The sequence below is a fragment of the Labeo rohita genome, chromosome 16 (assembly GCF_022985175.1).
Source record: "Labeo rohita strain BAU-BD-2019 chromosome 16, IGBB_LRoh.1.0, whole genome shotgun sequence".
Lineage (NCBI taxonomy): Eukaryota > Metazoa > Chordata > Actinopteri > Cypriniformes > Cyprinidae > Labeo > Labeo rohita.
This window is the reverse complement of record NC_066884.1, coordinates 33,493,634-33,499,633: the sequence shown is the minus strand read 5'-3', so window position 1 is coordinate 33,499,633 and position 6,000 is coordinate 33,493,634.

Sequence of the window (6,000 nt, the reverse complement as noted above, 5' to 3'; positions counted from 1 at the left end):
TTTGTTATATTGAAAAGAGCAGCTTGCACGACCTTCAGAAGGAGGGTTTCGGGCAACATTAGGATGAGTAAATAATGACAGTTTTCATTTTTGCATGAACTATTGGTCATGCTTGGCATTTTAAAGAAGAGAAGAGAAGAGAAGAGAAGAGAAGAGAAGAGAAGAGAAGAGAAGAGAAGAGAAGAGAAGAGAAATTTCCCCAGGGTGCAGTGTTTGCCTTGATAAACTCCTTAGGGGAGCAATACAGCATCATTGATGTTCCTCCCACACACACACACATACATGCAAACAGTAGTCAATACGGCCATGATAACTGCAGACCCATCTGTTGCCGGCTAATCAGACTTCAGACCCCCTCGCAGTGAGGTGACTTTATCAATTAGGGGTAATTAACAGCTGTCAGATTGCAAATAAGGATTGGCATCCAAGTGGTGTATATGTGTACAGCGTGTGTGTGTGTATGATTCGTGGATGATTTTCTGAAAAATCTGACAGGATAATACATTGCTGCTGTGAGAAGATTATATTAGAGATTATATTAGTTGTGTCAAACCCTCCCCTCCTCAAATTCTTTACTGCCAATGTGTGTGTGTCCATATGTGTGTGTCTGACCTCCTCTTGACAGTTGGGATACAGATGAAACATTCATCATGTCCTGCATCCGTCATGATGGCTTCTGAGTTTCTGTAAGGAGAGCAGGGACAGGGCCAATGAACACACACATCACTGGAGAATGATGAATCCCTGTATGAAATGCAAACACACACTCACACACACACGCTGCTGCTGACACAGTTGTTTGGCTCGAGTTTGCAGCTTCTATCAAGACCGAAATACCAAGCAGAAGAACAATGTGGTGAGTCACAGACACCCGCTACACACACACACATGCATACATTGTAATACACACGTACATATATACGTGCATATGCACATACCAACAAAACTAGTAGCTATTGATTCCTGGAGCAGTTGTTGCTGGCACAGGTGTCAGTGATTCACAACTAAAAAGACAACAGAAGTTTAAGCCGAAGAGTTTTGAACTGTCAACATTTATCTCTGTCATCTTCCTTGGCCTTTTTCTGTTTCACCTTGAGTCATGGATTTGGTTTCAGTTTTATTGGTTCTAAAATTGGTGTGAAGGGCTGCTGACCTTTGACCAATGAGGTAGGAATAGAGCGCCTGTCAAGGGTCAGGTATTGCAGTTCTATTGTCTCTGTGAGCTTCTGGTAGACCAACACACTAGCGTGCTCATGCTATGCTAAAGGTTTTCTCTTTTATTTTGAAATTATGTTTTTTGACTAAATGGTAAAAATCCATAAAATCGCTGTATTAACATTAAAAAAGTGGCATCAGATGGTATTACAATGGTACTGAATGATTGCCATATTCATATACCATGGTATTTGTGACCCCAGACCACAAAACCAGTCATAAGGTCTTTTTTTTAAATTGAGATCCATACATCATATGATAAGACAATATTTGGCCCAAGATACAACTATTTGAAAATCTGGAATCTGAGGGTTCTTAGCAATGCATATTACTAATCAAAAAAGTTTTGATATATTTACGGTAGGAAATGTACAAAATATATTCATGGAACATGATTTTAATATCCTAATGATCTTTGGCATAAAAGAAACATCAATAATTTTGACCCATACAATGTATTGTTGGCTATTGCTACAAATATTCCCATGCTACTTACGACTGGTTTTGTGGTCCAGGGTCACATTTAAGATCTGAATTACCATGGTACATATATAAAATAAATAATAATAATAATAATAATAATAATTTTTATTTTTTGCTCAGACATTACACAATAGTTTTATAACTGTGAAAACAAATTCTTAGTTATGTTTCGTTTAAGTCTCAGAATTTTGCCTGAATTTACCTTGAGAGGGTGTTATCACTGGTGCTTTAGCAAAAACACATTGTAAAAAAACATCTGCCACAAATTAACTTGGAATATAATTCCACAAGGTAACCACAAATAGCTCAGCAGAACAGTGGCATTTTTCCATTGTGGTTGTAATGTGGTACTTTCATTTGTCCTTTTTTTTTTCGGTGTTTAGTAATAGTTGTTAAATTAAATGATGATCTGTCACTAATGCTAATCCTTTTAGAAGGGAAATGCTTCAGTGGCAAATTTCTGTTGAACATTTGCTAAAATTAACTTAAAGTTTGCTACAAAATGGATTGTCTTGGCAAGGGACGTCCTTTTGTTACGGTTTTCAAAATGTTATTAAAAAGTGATTTTTAATGAACTGATATCCCAAATAGCCAATCAAATCGCTGTGTGGATATAAGTACAAATCACTGCAGTTTCCAGTTGAAATTAACACTAGAGGCAGTAAAACTCTGACAACTGTTATTTCTTGCCACAGAAGTTTTGATTAATAAAGCCTAATTTTCACACAGTTACATACAGAATATTATATTGCGGGTTCAAAACAATTTTAACAGCCTGCGCGATTTGAAAACTCATACTTTTGAACATTGTCATTACATATACAGCTTTATATCTGTGGATTTTTATAGACAGTGGGTTTGTTTGGTAGCTCACGCAGTACAGAGATGTACTTAACTATGGTTCTGTTGAAAAACAGTTCAAATCAGCATAAGGAAGTTAAAATAGCACGGCTGCATCAACAAATGTGTTTTGCATTTGTTGACACTATCGGTTAGGTTTAGAGTTGGGTTTGGTGAAGGGGATATTTCCAACACGATAGAGCATTAACTTTTAGCAACACTCCCTGGATATTGGAATTCTGAACAGCCGCAATACGGTACGAAGCGGCGGAATAAAAACGCAGCAATACATGCAGTGTAATAAAAAGGTGGCACGGTCATGCATTGAACGTGTATTTTTGCGCTACTGTCTGGAAATTTCTCTTTAAAAACTGCAGCGAAACATGCAGTAAGGTATGTAATTACAGTGTTGCAGAAATGTATATAGAGGCATGTATTTTCGATGAGCCTGGGTTGTATTTTACACTGTTACTTTAGTTAAAAAAACACCCATTATTTACCCCATTTGCAAAAAGTGTCCATTACACATTATTCAATATTTATGACATGTCAACTGTTCAGCGTTTTGACAACTGGGCAGATTTATAATTGTAAATTCACTAATCGCTGTTGTAAGTTTGATTTATTTCAAAACTCTACTCAAATATATTCCAATCTGTTCTGGTAATTCCAAACAATATCACTATTTTTTTGTTCTTTCCTTCTTTCTTTTTTTTGTGAGATTATAAACCACATTTGAAGTTATTCAAAAATCACCAGGTACATCAGTGAGCGACTCAACTCACAATGACATTTTGTTAAACGGGCATAGATAGAGTGTACCTTATAGTCACTACCATAAAATCAGATAATTGCTAAGTTTTACTCAAATATATGCCAGCCTGTGCTAACCATTCCAAACAATACCACTCTTCCAGTCTGATCTTACTGATTACATATTTTACTGTAATAATCCACAATGATCCGCATTAGTGTATATTTGTGTATTTACATGTGTTTATAATCTGAGCTCTGTAGTGATAACTAGAGGACACGCTAAATTGAAAGTTGATCCCTACTGTGGTGCATAATGGTTAAAGAGAGCGAGAGAGGGAGGGAGAGAGAAAGGTGTGTGCGTGTGCACAGCTTTCACTGCCAGTAAAGTGTGTGTGAGGGATAGCAGCAGAGAGAGAGAGGATTGAAATGAAAAGATGAGAGCTGTGAAGGAGTTGAGTTACAGCACACAAGGCCAGAAAAAAGAGAAAGAAAAACAATGGCGGTCGTTAAAAGGGAATGTGGCAAGTGTGTGGCAGACGCCCGCTGAACCAGTGACCCTCAGCTGCTGAGGAGCTGGCTGTCTGCGGGCCGCAGGGCGACAGGTGACGCTGCTTACGTTTGCCAGTTTGGGATAGCTGGAGTGACTCATGTTTCACAAAGATTCACGCACAAGGACAGAACCACCGCTCACACACACACATATGCGGAACGACACTTTCTACAAGCACGGCAACACATGCTAAAAATATAAACGTTCACATAAGAACATGCATACTGCAGTAATGCGCCACTGGCCTACGGAGAGGAAAGCAAAATCACACTCACTTTCAACACACACACACCATTGTTTGGCAGTCGTCCAGTGAATACTACAGCGTTTAGTGATAACATTATCACAAGTCTACCGCACCTCTCAGCAGGGAAAACCAGGGGGTGAATGAGGTTTTTTTATGCCAAAACATGCGGAGCCTCCAGTCCTCCTTATCTGTGTGTATTCATGTTGAGACACACCTACATGCTATTCTGAGAGAGTTTCACTCTCGGAAATTATGGCAGATAAGTATGTTACTTTTTTTTTTTTTTTATGACGATTCAAGCATTTTGATTAAGTTTGAGAGGAGCTTGTTTGTTCATATCTCAAAACTATTAAGCAGCCGTTTCTCATTCATGTGTCTATTCTTTTGAGATTTCTCCACTTCTCCCACTCTACCTTTATTTGAAATACCCGCTCTAATGTTTCAAAAAGGAGGTTTCCTTAACAATGCCACTAAAGAATCATCAAGTGAACAGTTCTTAAAGAACCATTTTTGTTCTTAGTGTAAAAAGTATTTTAATAATCCAAATAACCTTTTGTGGAATGGAAAGGTTCTAAGAATGCTAAAGGGTTTACATGGAACCACAGATGCCAATAAACAACCTTTATTTTTAAGAGTGTATATGAAGAGTTCCAATGCAAAAGCCTCTGAAAGCCATCTTCGACAGAAATGAGATAACGATACTGAGTGAATGGTCTCCACACATACTATAAGTTAATCAAGTACTTTCACTTCAAATGCACTAAATACCAGCCTAAACCCATTCAGAAGTACCAGTACTTACATAGAAACCTATACATACTGTAGTAGTCAGTAAGAAATGCTTATTTTAAAGAAAAACATCAGACGTACTTAGAGGTTTTTGCATCTGAACTCTTCATATTATCTTTCTTTAATCAGTCCACTGAAGGATCTTGTGAGTCACATTCTCAAGCCCCTCTGTTACAGACAGCACATCCATATCACATCTGAGAATATGAAAACTCATGAAATATCTGTATTTCTGATCTTTAGCCTTTGAATAATCTCTGTGTGTGTTCTCTGTAACCATTTGCTTTAACTTGTGTGTTCCTCTTTGTGTTTGTCAATTAGAATCAATTTGTAAATTCAGCTGTCAGCGGCATTCTGCCACCCATCATACACACACACCCTGACTCTGACTGTCTGCCGGAGTGTGTCAGGCTGCTGTTATTCTAGGGCGTAATGACTTTGTTCAGTGTGTGGGGCAGTTGTCGTCTATGTGTGTGGGGTTCTGTGCTGCTTCTGACACTTTTCTCTCTGATTTCTCAGATTTCTCAGGTTCAGTTAGCTTCACTGACCGGTTAAGTGCTTTACATTGCTAAAACATTAGTAACATATACCATTCAAAAGTAACAGGTTGGTAAGTTATTTATTTATTTTAGAAAGTACTACTTTGATTCAGCAAGGATTCATTTAATTGATCAAAAGTGACAGTAAAGACATTTCCACAAAAGAATTTTGATTTGTTCTGAATAGTTTAACTGGCCGTTGTTCTTCAGGAAAATCCTTCAGGTCTCACAAATCCTATGGTTTTTCAGCATTTTTGTGTATTTGAACCCTTTCCAACAATGACTGTATGATCTTTTCACACTGAGGACAACTGAGAGTCTCATATGCAACTATTACAGAAGGATTAAACGCTCATTGATGCTCCAGAAGGAAACACAAAGCTTTAAGAGCAGGGGGGTGAAAACTTTTGGAATTTGAGGATAAGGGTTAATTTAACTTATGATGTCTTCTGGGAAACATGTAAGTTTCTTCTGTAGCTTCTGAAGTGCAGTACTAAATGAAGAAAATATGATATTTAGGCAAAATAAGAAAAATGTACACAAAAAAATTTACACCCCTGGCTCTCAATGCATTGTTTTTT